The sequence below is a fragment of the Bubalus kerabau genome, chromosome 7, assembly GCF_029407905.1.
Source record: "Bubalus kerabau isolate K-KA32 ecotype Philippines breed swamp buffalo chromosome 7, PCC_UOA_SB_1v2, whole genome shotgun sequence".
NCBI lineage: Eukaryota > Metazoa > Chordata > Mammalia > Artiodactyla > Bovidae > Bubalus > Bubalus kerabau.
In genome coordinates, this window is record NC_073630.1 from 19,129,813 (window position 1) to 19,151,079 (window position 21,267).

The window sequence follows — 21,267 nt, forward strand, 5'->3', positions numbered from 1 at the left end:
GTTTGAAGGGGTTACTTTAAAATCCTAATGCAGGAAAAGAATTATGGATAGAATTATCTCCTCAAATCTGAGACCAGATCACTATCAGATGCTGCAGCTTTTACTAGTGATTGGATTCTAAATCATTGGCCAGACCCCAAAATTCACAGGTAGCTGTAAATTTTTAATTTTAACATAAGAATTAATAAACAAACAATATCTATAAAAACTAATGAAAAGAAAATAGCTAGATGACATTCTTAAAAGAGAAAGTAAAATACATACACAGATAGTCTTCTTTAATACTTTTTATCTTAAGAAGTCAGTCATAGACACAAGAAGGGAACAGTGACAACCATCAGGTATAACACATTTTAGTGTTTTGATGCACTGTCAAAAAATTATATTAGGGCTTCCCTGGTGGCTCAGATGGGAGAGAATCTGCCTGCAATCCAGAGATCTAGGTTCAATCCCTGTGTTGGGAAGATGCTCTGGAGAAGGGAATGGCAACCCACTCCAGTCTCCTTACCTGGAGAATTCCATGGACAGAGGAGCCTAGTGGACTATAGTCCATGAGGTTGCAAAGAGTCAGACACAACTGAGCAACTAACACTTTCACTTCAAGTCTATTAAGAAAAGTAAAAAAAGAATAAATCAGTGTTTATACCTTTGATGCTACCAGAGCATTCTATCAACTTTTAAATAAATCTTACAATTTGATTGGAATAATATGACTTTCACATAATAACCTAGAGAATGGCTATTATCTATATATCTCTTATTTATTTGCATAAGAAATATTGTTGTATACTATATGCCAGAAACTTTGAGCAGCGGGAGTTTATTAGTACTTGGTATTACTAATATAATGGAAGAATAACAGAAGATGACAAAAATAAATGATGGAGTTTCAAAGCAGAATGATGGCTTGAAATAAAGAGATAGTAAGTGAGCCAGAGGAGAAACATTACTTTAAAGGAAAAAAACTTGAATATAGGAAAGTTATAACAGGCAATTGATTGGGTCAATCTCAGATGTGTAAGGGAGTGGTGAGGTGTCTAGAATCCCATTCAGGAGGTAATATATTTAGTCCTCATGTTTCCTTAGGCACCTCTTGGCACTGATAAATGTCTGTATTTTAAAGCTACATCTAAATTTTCAAAATCACCCCAAATATTCTCACTATAATTATACTATGTTATTATTCCAAAGTTTTAAATTCCCATACTTTAATCACATGGTGAGCTATCACCATAAGAGATAATATATAGATTCCATAATAATAGTAATAAACCTTTTTTCTTCTTAGTTTCCTTCTTTTTTTTTCTTTCCTCTTTTCTTTCTGTTTTCATTTATTCATTCATTTCTCTCTCAAAATATCAATTGACTGCCAACTGCAACAGATATCATCCCATGCTATGCGAATTCATTCAACAACAAAGCATGAGAAAAACTTTTTTTGTGGAGCTTACATTTTAGTAAGTAGGGACAAAAATGTAAAATATGAGCATAGTAATTAAATTTTATAGTACTTTAGAAAGTGACAAATGGCTTGGGATAAATACAGCAGGATAAGGAAGATTGGGAGGACAGGAGTAGTCAAAGACCTCATTTACTGACACACAAGAAGAGCTGAAGGAAATCTAGGAGTGAGCCATGCAGCTATCTGGAGAAAGAGGCAACAGCCCCAGCAAAGACTTTGAGTCAGGTGCTACCTGGAGTATGTGAGGAATTAGTAAGAATTCTAGCACAGGTCACAGGAAAAGGAAGGGAGCAGGGAGAAGGCAGCACCATCAGCAAACGTACTTTAGTTCAGTTCAGTCGCTCAGTCGTGTCCGACTCTTTGCGACCCCATGAATCACAGCACGCCAGGCCTCCCTATCCATCACCAACTCCCGGAGTTCACTCAGACTCACATCCATCGAGTCAGTGATGCCATCCAGCCATCTCATCCTCTGTCTTCCGCTTCTCCTCCTGCCCTCAATCCCCCCCAGCATCAGGGTCTTTTCCAATGAGTCAACTCTTCGCATGAGGTGGACAAAATACTGGAATTTCAGCTTTAGCATCATTCCTTCCAAAGAAATCCCAGGGCCAATCTCCTTCAGAATGGACTGGTTGGATCTCCTTGCAGTCCAAGGGACTCTCAAGAGTCTTCTCCAACACCACAGTTCAAAAGCATCAATTCTTCGGTGCTCAGCCTTCTTTACAGTCCAACTCTCACATCCATACATGACTACGGGAAAAACCATAGCCTTGACTAGATGGACCTTTGTTGACAAAGTAATGTCTCTGCTTTTTAATATGCAATCTAGGTTGGTCATAACTTTTCTTCCAAGGAGTAAGCATCTTTTAATGTCATGGCTGCAGTCACCATCTGCAGTGATTTTGGAGCCCAAAAAAATAAAGTCTGACACTGTTTCCCCATCTATTTCCCAAGAAGTGATGGGACCAGATGCCATGATCTTCATTTTCTGAATGTTGAGCTTTAAGCCAACTTTTTCACTCTCCTCTTTCACCTTCATCAAGAGGCTTTTTAGTTCCTCTTCACTTTCTGCCATATGGGTGGTGTCATCTGCATATCTGAGGTTATTAATGTTTCTCCTGGCAATCTTGATTCCAGCTTGTGCTTCTTCCAGCCCAGTGTTTCTCATGATGTACTCTGCATATAAGTTAAATAAGCAGGGTGACAATATACAGCCTTGACGAACTCCTTTTCCTATTTGGGACCAGTCTGTTGTTCCATGTCCAGTTCTAAATGTTTCTTCCTGACCTGCATATAGGTTTCTCAAGAGGCAGGTCAGGTGGTCTGGTATTCCCATCTCTTTCAGAATTTTCCACAGTTTATTGTGATCCACACAGTCAAAGGCTTGGCATAGTCAATAAAGCAGAAATAGATGTTTTGCTGGAACTCTCTTGCTTTTTCCATGATCGAACAGATGTTGGCAATTTGATCTCTGGTTCCTCTGCCTTTTCTAAAACCAGCTTGAACATCTGGAAGTTCACAGTTCACATACTACTGAAGCCTGGCTTGGAGAATTTTGAGCATTACTTTACTAGCATGTGAGATGAGTGCAATTGTGTGGTAGTCTGAGCATTCTTTGGCATTGCCTTTCTTTGGGATTGGAATGAAAACTGACCTTTTCCAGTCCTGTGGCCACTGATGAGTTTTCCAAATTTGCTGGCATATTGAGTGCAGAACTTTCACAGCATCATCTTTCAGGATTTGAAATAGCTCAACTGGAATTCCATCACCTCCACTAGCTTTGTTCATAGTGATGCTTTCTAAGGCCCACTTGACTTCACCTTCTAGGATGTCTGGCTCTAGGTGAGTGATCACACCATCATGATTATCTTGGTCATGAAGATCTTTTTTTGTACAGTTCTTCTGTGTATTCTTGCCACCTCTTCTTAATATCTTCTGCTTCTTTTAGGTCCGTACCATTTCTGTCCTTTTGAGCCCATCTTTGCATGAAATGTTCCCTTGGTATCTCTAATTTTCTTGAAGAGATCTCTAGTCTTTCCCATTCTGTTGTTTTCCTTTATTTCTTTGCATTGATTGTTGAGGAACAGTTGTTCAAATCTGATAGATCCTTGAAGGACTCTGTAAGGATTATAGCTTTAACTCTTAGAAATAGAGAGTTTGAGAAAATCTGGAGAGTTTGAGTAGAACTGTTCCACAGTCCATGGTGAAACAGAATCCGCCAGCTGCTCTGCTGGGAATAGGCTGTAGGAAGCAACAGTGGAAAATGGAAGGGTGTTAGGAGGTAATAGTAGTGATCCAGGCAAGAGATGGTGGTGTAGATTGGAAATAATTGTGGAAATAATTGTAGGAGCAGAAGAAATGTTTAGGGGTGGTGTGGCCTGGAAATATTTGAAGGTAGAGCCATTCCAACTTTCTAATGAATTAGATATGAGGTATAGAGAAAGAAAAAAAGTAAAAGAGGATTCTAAGGACTTGAGTCTAAACAGCTGTAGGGCAGAGTTCCCATTAATATGACAAAGACTGAAGTGGAGCAGGTTTGGGTGGGGAGACAGAGTTAGGAGTTGAATTTTGGGCATGCTGAATATGAGATGTCTGTTAGACATCCAATGGGAGATATTGAGTAGGAAGTTGAATATATGTCTGAATTTCAAGGAAAAGTTATAAAACATAGTTATAAATTTGGTGTCATTGGCACATGGATTATGTTTAAAACCACAGGATTTCATGAGATTGCCAAAGAAGCAAGTGTTTAATATGAATAGGTGAAAGTGCTAAGGTCCACGGCCTTACAAAAACAGGAAGTTTGGAAGACAGAAGGAGTTACTCCTGAGGCAAGAGGAAAACCCAGAGAAGTTGTGTCCTAGAAACGAAGAGAAGAATCACAGAGACTCTGGGAAATCAGAGTGATCAACTTGTCAAGGGAGTGTGTAATTTCCTTGGTTCTGTCTCGCCACAGCAAAAACTTGAAGTGATGGATGGACCAGTGTTACAGCCCCATGTTATAGCTCAGTTTTACTTAGAAAGCAAAGAAAAACACATCCTCGAGGCTTGAGGGCGGGTCAACCCAAAAGATTCAAAGAGAGGAGAAGCCCTCAGCTCAATTTTGGCTCCTCTTTTTATACTTCTTTTTGTCTCCTCCCCCTAAGCCTGCCCTATGTAAATTGGGCTAGCTAGGAGGGTTGTTTGTTTTACATGAGGTCCTCACTCTGGTCCTTGAACCTTCCTTTGTTCTATTTTCTTGGGCTTTTCCCTACTTTGTCTTTTAGTCACCACCATTCTGGACTCCTTTTTCCTATTCTAACTATCTAACATCCCCCCCTCAAGAGATGGGAGGCCCAGTTCTTTGGGAATGGGAGCATTGAGGTCTCTCTGGCTACTTCCTGCTGAATTGGGATGGCAAGGGGCATTGGGCCTCCCCCTCTTGCTACTTTCAAGCTTCAGAGGCCTTATAGCAGTGTCCATCTAAGGGTGAGTGATATTTTCCGTGGTTGGCTGTAGTTTTATATATCCTTGTTGAACTGGCACTGCATGTTGTAGCTTGTTGACCTGGGAAGACACAAAATGGGTTAGACAATTGATACCACATGGAGCAATCATAAGCAGCATCATTATGGTGATAACAGGGATTAGTAGGGGCATTAACCAACTCCAAATTCTCCCTCACTAGAATTATCCCCCAAAGAGAGATTGTAGCCATCCCAAGAATTCTCCAGCTCATTCTTTGAAATCCTCTAGGATCTGAATGTTTTCAGACTTTCTTTATCTTAGCTGGAGGTATTTACCCAGAAACAACACATCTCATTCAATATGACTCAAGTCCCTCCTTGTTCAAGGATCAAGAGATCTATCTACCATCTGTTTTGGAGTACAACCCCTGCTAAGATGTGTTGGTTCTTTAGAGCTCTCCTGAGATATATTATCCCCAGTTTAGGTCAGTTCAATTATTCAGTCATGTCTGACTCTGCTTATCCCCCGAAACTTAATTTTGGGGGCATTCATTAGAATGGCACTCATTTGTAGTCCTGAATAGGTATGTGAGATCTCCCAGGGCCTCACATGTGTATTGAGTGTGCTCTTCTGTTTTCTTCCATGGCTTGACTTATGAGACGTGAATCCAGGAGTCGTGTCCTGGTACCTTGACTACTGTGGGGGTAGAAAGTATTTCAGGATAGAGGCCCTTCCATGTGGACTGAGTTGAGCCTTTGAGGACCCATCTTTCCAGACTTTAATTAGGACTTGAGTCCCTGGAGCATATAGTGGTGGTGGCTGTTTAGAATCTTTTGGGCTCTGGTTGACACCCCACAAGCATATATCTTGTTGGAATTGCCCAATGGCCATGCTAGAAGACCAGAGGGCTGAGACTCTGGATCTAGGAAGAGGTCATTAACATAAACAAAAGGTCTCCCATATAGCATCTCATAAGGACTAAGACCAGGCTGTTCCTTGGGGGCAATATGGGTGCAGAGGAGAACTTTTGGTAAAGCCTCCTTCCATCACAGGGAGGTCTCCTGGGTTATCTTTTTTTATCACTAATTTTAAGAATTGGTTGGCTCTTTCTACTTTTCCTGAAGACTGAGGCCTCCAGACACAATGGAGATAATAAGTAATGCCCAATGCTTTAGAGACCCCTTCGGTGACCTTAGAAGTAAATAATGTCCCATTGTCACTTTGTAATGACCTGGGCAGACCAAATCTCAGAATGATTTAATGGAGCAGTTGGGTTTTTTTTTTTGTTTGTTTGTTTGTTTTACCAACTCCTCAGGCTTCTAATCCAGGTGGGAAAGCCTCAATCCATCCTGTGACTGTGTCTATCATGACCAATAAGTATTTACACCCTTGAGAAACTGGCATCTGCATGAAGTCCACCTGCTAGTCCTCTCCTGGGTAGGTCCCATGCCATTGGACAGGCTGGGCCAGCTGGGGTCTTCGAGCTCCTTGGGGGTTGTTTAATTGGCAGGTGGGACAAGAGGATACCACTTGCCTTATAGTCCTTTGGAGACCTGTTCCTCTGAAGGACCTTCCTAGTAATCTTTGGAGGGCCTTTTCCCCTAAATGAGTGGTGGCATGTAAGGAGTTAACCAACTTCCATTGGAGGTTCCCAGACAGGAAAAGGAGTCCCTCCATTTGGAACCACCCCATATCATCTTCTTAAAAGCCCTCACTCTTAGCTTTAAGAGTCTCACCTTCAGTATGTGAAGGAGTTTCTGGCAAATTAGTCTGTGGAACTAAGGTGGCAACCCCTATTAGGTCATGGTTCTGTAATGCTGCTCTCCTAGCTGCCTGATCAGCTGCTCGGTTACCTCATGCCACTTGTGTGCTCCCTTTTTGGTGTCCTTTACAGTGGGAAACTGAAACCTCAGTGGGCAGATGGTCTGCCTCCAGGAACCTAAGGATTTGATCACCATATTTGACTGGGGACCCTCGGGTGGTCAAGTGGCCCCTTTCTTTCCAAATAGCAGCATGTGCATGTAGCACCAGAAAGGCATGCTTGGAGTCAGTGTAAATGGCTACTCTTTTTCCTTCTCCCAGCTCTAAAGCTCGAGTCAGGGCTATGAGCTCAGCTAATTGGGCTGAAGTATTGGGCTGTGGCAAAAAAAAGTAATTGGGCTGGTGGCAAAGGTCTAACCTCTAGGGTCTCAAAATTGGAGACTACTGCATATCCAGCTCTTCTTTTTCCATCCAAGACAAAGCTGCTTCCATCAATGTACCAGATTTCCTCAGGATTGGTCAGAGGATCTTCTGACAGTCCCTCTCGGGATTTTGTCCAGTAGTCCAAGGTTTCTAGGCAAGAGTGAAAGGGAAGAGAACCCTCAGGGTTAGGTAGGAGGGTGGCAGGGTTAAGAACCTCACCAGGGAATATAGGCAGGCCTGGATTTTCCATCAGTACTACTTGATATCTGAGGATTCTTTGATCAGACATCTGTAAATGGCCTCTCCCATTTAGGAGTTGTTTCACTTGGTGGCTGGTAAAAAATACTTAATTTGCCCCCCAAAGAGAATTTTAAATCATCTTCTATCAGGATTGCAATAGCTGCAAGATTTCGAAGGCAGGGAGGCCAGCCTCAGGCAGTTTAGTTGATCTTCTTGGATAAATAAGCTACAGGCTGGGGTTCAGGTCCCAACCTTTGAGTTAACTCTCCCAAGGCTATTCCTTCCTTTTCGTGGGCATAAAGTTGGAATGCTTTTTCTGGGTCCGGCAACCTCAAGGTAGGTGCCTGAGTTAAGGCTTGTTTTACTGTAGTCTCTGCCTTCTTTTAAGGAGTTCCCCACATCAGTGGGATTGAATCATACCGTTCCCTTCAAGCTTTCTATAAGGGCTGGGCAATTAGACCATAGTCAGGTATCCAGATACTTCAATGCCCAGTTAGCCCCAGGAAAGCTCGCAATTGTGTTCGAGTCGTGGGGGAGGGTAACTGGAGGATTCCTTGTGCTTGATCAGAGGACAGCCTCCTGGACTCGGGGGTAATCTGAACTCCCAGGTAAGTGACCTTTGTCTCGACCATGTGTGCCTTAGCACGGGAGACTTTATATCCCCTCTCTGCCAAAAAGTTTAGAACCTGAATAACATGTTGTTGGGCATTTTTCTCATCTGGAGAGCAGATTAGTAGGTCACCTATGTATTGTAATATTTTCCCATTAGGTCCCAGATCCAGATCTAGGAGATCCCGGCTAAGAGCCTGCCCAAACAGGTGGGGGCTATCTCTGATCCCCTGAGGTAATGTTGTCCAAATCATCTGTTGGTGCTTTTCTCCTTGAGCCTCCCAGTTCAGTTCAATTTAGTTCAATTCAATCACTCAGTCGTGTCCGACTCTTTGCGACCCCGTGAATCGCAGCACGCCAGGCCTCCCTGTCCATCACCAACTCCCAGAGTCCACTCAAACTCACGTCCATCGAGTCGGTGATGCCATCCAGCCATCTCATCCTCTGTCGTCCCCTTCTCCTCCTGCCCCCAATCCCTCCCAGCATCAGAGTCTTTTCCAATGAGTCAACTCTTTGCATGAGGTGGACAAAGTACTGGAATTTCAACTTTAGCATCATTCCTTCCAAAGAACACCCACGGCTGATCTCCTTTAGAATGGACTGGTTGGATCTTCTTGCAGTCAAAGGAACTCTCAAGAGTCTTCTCCAACACCACAGTTCAAAAGTATCAATTCTTCGGCACTCAGCTTTCTTCACAGCCCAACTCTCACATCCATACACGACCACTGGAAAAACCATAGCCTTGACTAGACGGATCTCCCACTTAAAGACAAAAAGATATTAGGGTTCTTTAGCCAGTGGTATGCAAAAGAATGCATCTTTGAGATCCAGGACTGTAAATCACTTGGCACTGGGTGGATTTCTCGCAAGATTACATAAGGATTAGGTACTGTGGGATGGAGGGGGACTACAACTTCATTTATGATCTAGAGATCTTGAACCATTGGCCACGTCCCATCCTTTTCTTTTTTTTACAAGGAGGATCGGGATGTTACACAGCAAACTGGTGGGGACAAATAGCCCACAGGCAAGAAATTAATTTATTAGAGGCTGTAGTCCTTCCCAAGCTTCTCTTCTGAGAAGGTATTGTTTCCGGTTTGGAAACCGAATGGCATCTCAGAGGACAATGACAACCGATTCAGCTTGGTGGGCTCGTCCAGGAGTCCCCTGATCCAACACCTGGGGGTTAATTTTGTCTTCCCATAGTTTTGGGTCCCTCCCTATTGGAGAGGGTGTAATGGATTCCTCAGTAGTAACCAGAAGCTGTAGGATTCTAGGGGCTGAAAAGCATCCCACCACAAGGGTGGTCCCCAGTTTAGTGAGTATATCTCTTCCCAACAAGGGAGTAGGACATGCAGGGATGACCAGAAACTTGTGGGGAAATATTTGTCCATCCCAGCAACAAAGAAGTGCTCAGGTTAATCTTTTTGTAATTGTTTTTCCTGTAGCACCCAAAATGGTATGGGTTTGTGAGGAGAAGGCTCTGGAGAAGGAGGTCAGGAGAGCATAGGTAGCCTCTTTGTCAACCAAGAAATTCTCGGACCTACCTGCCACATCCAGTTGCACCCTTGGCTCCAGCCCCATGATGGTTATCTGACAGGAGGGCTGGCTGGAGTGGGCTGCTTCAGTCCTGTTAAACCATCGTGAGGGAAGGCTTGGCACTTGACCTTGAGACTCTTGGTTCCACAAGGCAGAGTGCTGCCCAGTGTCCCAACGGATGGCATTTGTAGCAAGCCATTTTAGGAAACTTGTCATGGTTTGGACACTCGTTGGCCCAGTGTCCCACCTGTCAACAGATTAGGCATTTGCCTTGTGCCTTGTCCTTCAAGGACTCAGGCTTCACCATAGGGCTTCCCTGAAGGATGGCCAGCATCTGGGCATGGCTTGTCTCCTTCCTTTTCTCCCTTTCCTGAGCCTTGGCCTCCCTCTCCTGTTCTCTGTTATAAAAGGTATTGGTGGCTGTCTGGACCATCTCATCTAAAGAGGCATCAGGGTCCTGCTGCTAGAGCTGTTGTAACTTTATCCTGATGTCTGATGCACATTGGGACAGGCATTTGTCCTTTAAAATCACCTGTCCCTTGTAAGAGTCTAAGTCCAATTGGTAAACTTTTGGAGGGCCTCTGTTAGACTTTCCAGAATGACAATAGGGTTCTCATTGGACTCCTGAGTTATTGCTGAGACCAGGCACAGTCCTAAAACTAATAGGCTTCCTTCTACTTCCATGGGTGGACTTCCTTAGGGGTGAGTCTTTCTGAAGCTTATCATACCAGTATTGTTGCAACCTGAGAGCCAGGCATCCCTGGGTCAGAATGCAAATCCCCAGGCAGGCTGAGGCATGACAGCCTCCTGGAGATAGAATCCCCAGGCAGTTCGAGGCATGTTGACCTCCTGGGACCCCTGGACTGGCGGATCCCCAAGCAGATTGAGGTGTGACAACCTTCTAAGGACCAGATCCCTAGGCAGGTCAAGGCAGGTTTTCCTCCTGGGATCTGCAGGCTGGAGTTGGGCATCCCCAAGATCTCTAGCATGACTAGTACTGGGTAGGATCAAGGGGTTGTAGGCATGCTGCAATTCATGGGGTCGCAAAGAGTCGGACACGACTGAGCGACTGAACTGAACTGAACTGAACTGAATCCTAACTCATTGCTCATTTGTCCACTGCAAACGGGAATAGATACCATTATGTAAAGCAATCTAAGCCTGTGTCCTGAGACTGGGAACCTGGTGAAACAGCCATAAGCCTTATCCTCTTATTGCTCTGAGAGAATGTAAGTCACTGATTTCCTCCCCTAGTCCTCCATAAGAACAACTTAGGGTGTTTCTAGTGGTAAACATCTCATTGTCATAGACCCACTTTAGGTAATAACAGAAGTAATGACAAAGGAGTAGATTATCTGATTCTCTTAGGGGCGTTAGGTATATATGAAAAATAAGAAGTAGGGTGGAGTGATGTTGCCTACAAGGGGTAAGTGTTCTGGTTGTAGGAGTTAGTAAGTGGCTTAAGAAAAAAATGATGAGGCAACAGACCAAATGTTCCATAAAAGTGAAGTGAAGATTTGATTTGGGGGTATGTTTGTAACTTTAGGAGAAGGGTGGCAAGGGTTTGGGCTCAAACAGCCTGCAGGGCTAACTCCCAAAGTGGAAAACATTATCCCTAGAAGCCCAATTGCCCTTGAAGGGATGCCACCAACAGATGGACTTCTAACAGGCATTGTGTGCCTGTCGCCTGCCTTAGCGAGTTCACTGAGAGATGCTGTTGTTGCACATGTTGTAGGAAACATGGAAGATGAAAGCCTGAATATCTAGAGAGATGGGATATTATACAGCATTTCTTTCCCAAAAGCTAGCTATTTTCTGGTTGTCCCTCCAGAAGATGGTAGAGGCAACATTGTTGGGGTCCGGACAGGGCTCAGGAAAAGAAGAGGGAAGGGGGCAGGGCACACCTTTTGAAAGAATGTTATAGCCCAAGGGCATAATATAAACCAATTATAATCAAATGGGTCCAAGATGACAAGTCAAATTCAACTAGACCTTGATCCTCAATCTGCAAGCTAAATGACACACCCAGAGGTGCCAGGACAGTTCCAAAAGGAACTGTCACAGGACAGGACACTGTCAAAAGACAGAGGAGTGGATGGTTCCCCAATTGTTGGAATGATCCCCCCACTCATTAGCATAGGAAATCACCCAGCTTGCAAAAACTAACCACACCACATTCCATGGCCACCACACTCACCCTGTGCCATGACCCACACCCTTTGGAGTGTGCTTCTCTCTAAATCTGAACAAATCCATCTTTCATCTGTCACTGTGTCTCTCACTGATTTTTTTTTTTTTTTTTTTTTTTTTTTTTTTTTGCAATGAGACATCAAGAGCCTGAGCTCCATTAGGTCCTAAAGCCAGACACCATGGGTTTTGGCCAGGCTCAAGTCCTGGGAGAGAGGAGCTGAAGAACAGGAAGAAAAGGAAGTGGGCAAAATGTGCCAAGGAATCCCCTTCATAATCTGTCAGAAAATCTGCTAAAAACCTGATCTGTGCTCACAGTTTTCATTGGCCTGATCCTTGGCTCAAAGAAGATTAAGGACAGAAGAACCCCAACCTCCTTGGGCAACAGCTACTAAGTAGCCCCTGCCAGAGTCCTTCATTTGCACCCACTGGCACTCACTTGTTTAAGGGGGGTTCAAGGATATAAGAAATTAGAGATTGTAAAGGAATTAAGATTTTGTTAGCCATATGTTCTTCCAGCCATAGAAGAGAGGACCTCATAACTTAACCGAAGGTCTTTGGAATCTGAGACTGAGCTGCATGAGCTTTCTGCTGAGTTTGTTTTGCTGTCCCGGTTTCCAGCACACTGGGCTTCTTGTCACTTCCTCTGCACTGGGATTTTTTGCCTGCAGCTTCCACCACAGGAGCTTTCACCGAGTTGGGCTTTTGTTGTGCTTGGCTTCTGCCTCCCAGGGGCCGAGCCAGATTGTTTAAGCCAGGTTAAATCTGAGAAATGGCACCATATATGTCAAGGGAGTGTGCAATTTTCTTGGTTCTGTCTCACTGCAGCAAAAATTTGAAGCGACAGATGGATCAGTGTTACTGCCCTGTGTTATAGCTCAGTTTTATTTAGAAAGCAAAGGAAAATACATCCTCGAGGCATGAGGGCAGGTCAACCCAAAAGACTCAAAAGACGAGAAGCCCCCAGCTTGAATTGGCTCCTCTTTTTATATGTTTTTCTCCTCCTCCTGGGCCTGCCCTATGTAAATTGGGCTAGCCAGGAGTGCTATTTGTTTTACCTGAGGTCCTCACTCTGGTCCTCAGACCTTCCTTTGTTCTATTTTCTTGGGTTTTTCCCTTCTGTGTCTTTTAGCCACCTTCATTCTGGACTCCTTTTTCATATTCTACCTACCTAACAAACTGAAGCCATCAACACATTTACAATTTTGAATTGAAGCATTATATGACTTAGTAAGATCATTTTATATTCACCGTAAAAGTTGATTTGTAAGGAAGGAAAAGCATGGATTTTAGACTTAGACTTGCATATATGGATCTCCTTTCTGCTACTCAGGGTGTGCCCTGGGCAAGTTGTATACCTTCTTTATACTTCTGATTCCTAAGGAAAGGACCGCCTCTGGTTTTTCCCTTAAGTTGTTTGTCAGCTTCCTATGTATTGTCAGGCTACAATAGATGAAAATACTGTTCAGTAACTCTTTAGGTTTTGAAACTGTTTAATTTTAGCTCTGACTTAATAAACCTTTATTTATTTATCCAATAAGGGTAGAATCACATTTCTGAATTGGGGCCACTTTTATTTTTTTTTTTTTTTAATTTTATTTTATTTTTAAAACTGAAACACTGTATTAGTTTTGCCAAACATCAAAACGAATCCGCCTCAGGTATACATGTGCTCCCCATCCTGAACCCTCCTCCCTCCTCCCTCCCCATTCCATCCCTCTGGGTCGTTCCAGTGCACCAGCCCCAAGCATCCAGTATTGTGCATTGAACCTGGACTGGCAACTCGTTTCATACATGATATTACACATGTTTCAATGCCATTCTCCCAAATCTTCCCACCCTCTCCCTCTCCAACAGAGTTCATAAGACTGTTCTATACATCAGTGTCTCTTTTGCTGTCTCGTACACAGGGTTATTGTTACCATCTTTCTAAATTCCATATATATGCGTTAGTATACTGTATTGGTGTTTTTCTTTCTGGCTTACTTCACTCTGTATAATAGGCTCCAGTTTCATCCACCTCATTAGAACTGATTCAAATGTGTTCTTTTTAATGGCTGAGTAGTACTCCATGGTGTATATGTACCACAGCTTTCTTATCCATTCATCTGCTGATGGACATCTAGGTTGCTTCCATGTCCTGGCTATTATAAACACTGCTGCGATGAACATTGGGGTACACGTGTCTCTTTCCCTTCTGGTTTCCTCAGTGTGTATGCCCAGCAGTGGGATTGCTGGGCCACTTTTAAAAAGCACACATTTTTTACCCCATTTTCTCCTTGACATGGCCTAGACATAAGCTATTTAATTATATCCTGGCTGCAAGTTTTTTACGAGAATCATATGCAAAAGCAAATATTTTATGTGTCTTTATCTTTGTAACCATAATCAGATCTTTTAAATTCAATACTTCTACCTGTTGGGAAGCGTAGTACAAAATAGTGGTAAAAGGAGAAAGTCCTTGGGAAAATGGCGAAGGGCCAGAAGTACCCGGCTTTGTACTGCGGACAGAAAAACATCTCCTGCCTTTGCTTATGCTCGGCGCCAAGATTTAATAATAAATAGGGATGTTACTTGAGAAAATGGGTTGTGGGATAAGCACATGAGTCACTCAGAGCACGCTGTCCTTGAAATGTTTTTACTGATTATGTGTTAACCCCGTATGCACTCTGCTGGATGTATACTTTAAGCTCTTTGCTCTTGCTTCTATAAAAAGGCTTGACTGCAGAAATAAACTTGTCAGTCCTTGCAAGAGACTGTCCGAGTGTCATTCTTTCAGGTTCGTCGCTTCCAAGTCCCGGGGAGAAAATCCCCTACAAGTGGCGCCACGAACAGGGACTTGAAAGGAAGGCTGAACAAAGCCATGAGCCCCTGAAGAAAGAGGTAAGCAGGATGGGACAACAAAGCAGTAAAATTCCTTTCATTTCTATAATGCATCATTTTTTGAGACAAAACAGTGTTAATGTTTCAAGAGATCAGTTGAACGACTGCTATCATATTTTCCTGGAACAATTCATGGTTCCCAGAAGAGGGGACACTCAATCTAGACATATAGAAAAGGGTTAAAAATAATGTTTTGCGAGCATATCGGCAAGGGTTACCTGGTCACTCATACAGGCTGTCATAGAACAAACTGAAGGACATAACATTGATTTGGAAGTAAAAACTATTCAATCTTTACATGAATATGAGCTTAAAGAACAAGATATACAAGGTGCTTTGAAATATAAGAATGTTATGCTCAATCAGACACAATCCTTAGAAAAACAACTTAGAGACATATATATATACAGGATATGTGAAAACGGAAGCCACTTAGAACGGAGGTCATTTCATTCAACGGACAGCCCAAATCTAAGGTTTTTCCTTCTGCTCCGCCTGTAACAACAATTGCTAACTTTGCTCGTATTAATCATTTCACTTCTCCTCGGGAGATGCCTGCTTGCACTTTCGCTTTCCCAATGCAATTTAATCAACCTGCCCAAGACCAAAATACTTGGGCTAATCTAGATTTTAGCATGTTGTCTAATTTTAAGAAAGCATGTACTCTGTATGGACCTATTTCTCCTTACTGAATTTCTCAGAGGATGGGCTGACTGTTGGATGCCATATGATTTTTTTTCAAGTAGCAAAGATGGTTTTAAATCCTCAACAATTACTGCAATGGCAAATATGGGTTAATGATGAGGCCTGACAGCTGATGATTGACCAGCAATCTCATGGTAACCCTGCCAATTTAACCTATGATATACTCACTGGAACAAGAGCCATGGCCAATATGATTGCACAACTAGCTAATATTACCCCTCAGATGTTACATTTCATTAAAGAAACTGCCTGCAGGGCATAAGCAAAAGTTGATAGCTCTAACTCTGATGGTTCATTTGTTAAGATTATTCAAGGACATGAGGAGGAATATTCTCAATTTATAGGAAAATTAAAGGATGCAATTGAAAAATCTATTAAGGATGTGACTTTACAAAATATTATTTTAAAACAACTTGCTTTTGAAAATGCTAATGAGAAATGTCAATCCATGCTTAGACCAATTCAAGAGACTGGCTCTCTTATGGAATATTTGAAAGCATATATCCCTATAGGGATATCAGTTCCCAGAGAGCAAAATTGACAACCTTTAATGTACAAAAAGCTGCTAATGCCAAATGTTTTAACTGTGGGAAGCCCAGCCATATGAAAAAAACAATGTCTCATGTCAACACAGGCCAAAAAAAATAATACTACTTCTAATAAGAAGAGACCCCCAGGAATATGTCCAAGATGTAAAAAGGGGTTCCATTGGCTGAATGAATGTCATTCTAAATTTGATAAGCATGGAAACACCTTGAACCCCGATGCATAACAAAAATGGGGAAACTGATAAAGGGGCCGTCCTTTGGCCCCACTACAAAAGGAGGACCTAATGTTATGACGCTACAAGCAGCTACATCTAAGAGTGCTTGCATTGATATACCTAGTCCGTATGATATGGAACTAATAGAATTATACAGCCTCCACAAAATTCCCACTGGATATTATGGCCCGATTCCACCTGGGACAATGGGACTGATTTTGGGACGTAGTAGCTGCACAATGAGAGGTTTAATGGTATTGACTGGTGTTATGGACGAAGATTATGAAGGGGAAATACATATTATGGTAAATGTTATGAAAATGGGAAATGTATACTTACAAAAAAGGGAACATTTTGCACAATTATTACTTTTACCATATGTCAAACCAATGAAGGCATCTGATAAAGTTCGGCAGGGAGGCTTTGGCAGTACCAACCTTACTGCTGCACTCTCCACCTTATTAAAGGAACATCGGAAACCCATGCTTACTTTACGCATACAGGGAAAGAATTTCACAGACATGTTAGATACCGGAGCTAACATTTCAATCATTAGAGCTGCAAAATGGCCCCTTGATTGGGATAAGGTTATAGCTCCTTCTAGACTATTAGAAGTAAATGAAGCTAATGCCACACAAACTTTTGTCATTGCATCCTATTTACAAATGTATGGCCCTAATCAAATTGTAGCTTATCTTAAACCATATATTACTAATATCCCAATCAATTTATGGGGACGGGATTTTCTTGAACAAACGAAAGCTACAATTTCTTTAAATGAAGCTTTTAATGGGGGGCCATTGAGTTAACACTGCTGCCCCTCGATTGGGAATCTGATACCCCAGTATGGACACCTCAATGGCCCCTAACTAAAGAAAAATTGGCAACTCTTATGCAATTAGTTAATGAACAATTACAAAAAGCTCATATAGAACCTTCATTTTCCCCATGGAATTCCCCTATTTTTGTAATAAAAAAGAAATCAGGAAAATGGTGAATGTTGATAGATTTAAGAAATATTAATAATACCATGTTACCTATGGGGCCCTTACAACCCGGATTGCCCTCTCCTTCTATGGTACCAAAAGGATGGTCTATAGTTATTATTGACTTACAAGACTGCTTTTTTACTATACCTTTGCACCCTAAAGATAGAAAACGTTTTGCCTTTTCAATTCCTTCTATAAATCATATGGCTCCTGTTAAAAGATTTCAATGGAATGTACTACCTCAGGGAATGATGAACTCCCCTACCATTTGCCAATATCTCATATCTGTTTTATTACAACCCATTAGAGATAAATATCCTACTGCATTTATAATTCATTATATGGATGATATACTTCTCTCTATAGAATCTGAACTCTATTTACAACAGTTATATAATGAAGTTATTACTACTCTTCAAAATCATGGCCTGCTTGTAGCACCAGATAAAATTCAAAGGAAAGCACCCTTTAATTATTTAAGACATGTTATGGAAGAATCTAAAATCAAACCTCAAAAAACTCAAATTTCTATGCAATCTCTATGCACACTGAATGATTTTCAAAAATCGCTAGGAGATATTAATTGGCTGCAGCCATCTGTTGGCATCCCCACCTATGCCTTACAAAATCTATTTAAAATTTCAAAGGGATCCCCTGACCCTAATAGCCCTAGACAACTAACAAAAGAGGCCAAAGAAGAACTGGCCTTAATGGAGAAACACATTCAACAATCTTTTTCAACTCAGCTAGATTATGATCAACCAGTTCTTTAGATATATTCCCCACTGAACATTTCGCCCACTGCAATTATAGCTCAACATAGCCCAATAGAATGGGTATATTTACACACTAAACAGTCTAAAAAAAATGTATCATATATTGAGAAAATAGGGCACTTAATTGTGTCAGGAAGAAGCCATGTACAAACTTTGACTGGATTTGATCCATATGCAGTACACGTTCCCTTGACAAAAAAGGAATTGCAAATTGCCTTACAGTATAACTTGACCATGCAAATGGCATTAAATGATTTTCAAAATGTTATCTCATTTCATTTACCGAAAGGAAAATTATAGGACTTTCTACAATGTACTAAATTCATTATAACTAATATCATTGCACCCCAGCCTATTTCCAATGCACCCACCTATTTCATTGATGGCAACAAGAAAGGCATAGCAGAGATTGTCGGCCCTGATATCAAAGAGAAATGACCCACTACCTATTCTTCAGTACAAAGAGTTGAATTGTATGCTTTATATGCTCTTTTGTCGCTTCAACCATTATCCTTCAACGTATATACTGATTCCAAATACCTTGCTTCCCTTTTTCCTGATTTTGTTACCGCCTTTTTATACAATCTAGATGAAGAATTATATACTCTCTTTTCACAGACTCAAGCTTTAATTCGTTCACGTACGGAACCCTTCTTTATTGCACATATACGTGCTCATTCAAATTTACCTGGCCCTCTGGTTGCAGGAAATGATGCTGTTGACAGGCTCATAGCTCCCATTTTTACATTTGCCAATGACGAACATGCTAAGCTTGATACCAATGCTAACAGATTGCACTCTAAATACCATATTCCTCTCACTGAAACACGGCATATTATTAAAACCTGTGATGTCTGCACCCCTCTGCACTTACAAACTATGATTTCAGGAGTTAATCCCCGGGGGCAACAACCTAATTTCCTTTAGCAATCTGACTTCACTCACTCTCCTTAAAGAAAATTTTCTTTACTTTTTGTCTCAATAGATACAGTTTCCAACTTTATCTGGACAGTACCTGTCTCTTCAGAATCCAATAAACACGCCATTTCCGCACTCTTACCTTCCCCATTATGGGGATTCCTTCTGTCTTGATAACAGACAATGGACCTACATTCACCTCTCATTCGTTTCATTCATTTTTATCAGAATGAAACATCACACACATTACAAGAATACCCTATAATCCTCAGGGTCAAGACATTATTGAAAGAGCCCACAGCACCCTAAAAACTCATTTACTAAAACAGAAAGGGGGAATATGGAAGAGGAGATACACTTCTTATCCTATGAACCCTCAATTATTATTATCTTTAACTCTTTATTCCCTAAATTTTTTAAACTTAACAAAAAATAATTCTGACACTCATGCAGATAGACATTTTACAGAAGACAAAAACAGCAAATTAGAAATCAATACACCAATATGGTATAAGCAATTTAATCAATGGCTGCCAGGAATCTTACGACTCTTAGGCAAGGGTTATGGTCTTGTCATTGCAGATGGAGAGGAAATCTGGGTTCCCCTTCACCATGTCCGTTATCAAGAGGGACCCCAAGACCGGACTCCCTCGGGAAGTGACGAAGTTGATGCGAAGGGTCTCGTCAATGACCCTGGAGGAGCCAATGAGGAAATGCCATCCTCTGAATCCTTACCTGACATGGGCTCAAGTGAAAACATGACTCATCAGGCTGAGCAGACACTGAAGAGTACTGAAACTCCTATGACTCCAGATAAGCTGTTTCTGGCAATGTAAACTGTTCTGAAGAGCAGGAGGAACATCATAATTGCTCCTGGTTTAATAGATCAAACATTGGAGGCTTTCATAAATCTAAGACAAGTTTCTAGACTGATAAGGACATATTGCTGAATTGGTATAATGGGGGCTTATCACCCCCATGACTCAGGATTGTCATCCCCATTGTGGGGCCAGAGCAATGGCACATTTATAAACTTCCAGCAGCTTTAGAGCACTTCGCTAATGTTTATGGGACTGTGGGTGTGTTTCGTCCTTCTAATTATACCTTCCTATATAATAGTACGGGCTATATTCAATCGTGTGTTCATCTTCCGTACTTGTTTATTGTAGGGCATTTTAATATCGACTTATTGGCCAAGGTTGTCAATTGTACTGCATGTGCATTGTATACCTGCCTTTAATCACACCATTTCATATCACAATGTTAGCATTGCACTAGTTAAACAAATATCTGAGTTATGGCTTCCCATAAACTTAACCTTGGACTGATTCTGTATTTCTTTCTGTATTGTTGAAAACTGGGCTTAGGCGATCTAAGCGCATCATTGGGTGGATTATTGCAGGCATCTTAAGACTTATCTCCATTGTGACTGTAGGAACTTTGTCTGGTATGGCTTTACATAATTCTATACATAATCATGATTTTATCACTGCTTGGCACAAAGACTCTCATGATCTGTGGACTCGACAAGCTCAAATAAATCAGCAATTACAAACACAAATTAATGAGTTACAAACTGTGGTTATCTACTCAGGAGATCAAATGCAGCAACTGACTTTCCGAACACATATACGCTGTCACTGGAATTTTACTTCTTTTTGTCTGACTAACATGCCCTATAATAGCACTGAATATCCTTGGGATAAAGTTAAGGCACATTTGCAGGATCTCACAGATAACTCAAGTTCAGACATCAATTTGTTGAAACAACAAGCTGCTAATTTTCAAGTTAGGGTACCTAAGGAATTGTATAGCACTCAATTCTATGATACTTAAACCAAAACCCTATCGTCTCTAGACCCTAGAGCTTGGCTTTCAAGAAGCAATATTTTTATATATGTATTAATCACCCTTCTCTTTTTGTCATTGCTTATAGGATACAGAAGTCTCTACTCAAGACTCTGTGCCTCCCACAATGGAGTCCAACTAGCAGCCACTGTGCTTAATTTAAAAACAAAAGGAGGATATGTTGGGAAGCGTAGTACAAAATAATGGTAAAAGGAGAAAGTCCTTGGGAAAATGGCGAAGGGCCAGAAGTACCCGGCTTTGTACTGCGGACAGAAAAACATCTCCTGCCTTTGCTTATGCTCAGCACCAAGATTTAATAATAAATAGGGATGTTACTTGAGAAAATGGGTTGTGGGATAAGCACATGAGTCACTCAGAGCGCGCTGTCCTTGAAATGTTTTTGCTGATTATGTGTTAACCCCGTATGCACTCTGCTGGCCGTATACTTTAAGCTCTTTGCTCCTGCTTCTATAAGAAGTCTTGACTGCAGAAATAAACTTATCAGTCTTTGCAAGAGACTGTCCGAGTGTTGTTCTTTCAGGTTCGTCGCTTCCAAGTCCCGGGGAGAAAATCCCCAACATCTACCTATCTGAATAAAATGGGAGTGATAAGACTATGCAAAAGTACAACTAAAAACTGGTAATTAGGTGCTATATTTACAAGATGAGCTAATTTGTAACTGGAAAATGGTAAGATGATTTTGTAACTGACAGCCCT

General features: G+C 41.6%; 1 long non-coding RNA gene across 1 annotated transcript in view; it reads left to right on the forward strand.

The window, feature by feature from the left end:
• Positions 1–21,056, forward strand: part of LOC129657496 (uncharacterized) — a 402,704-nt gene extending 381,648 nt beyond the window's left edge. Inside the window, exon 3 of the long non-coding RNA XR_008716772.1 lies at positions 20,639–21,056. This is a non-coding gene — a long non-coding RNA (uncharacterized LOC129657496). The remainder of the gene's footprint in view (positions 1–20,638) is intronic.
• Positions 21,057–21,267: the final 211 nt, after the last annotated feature.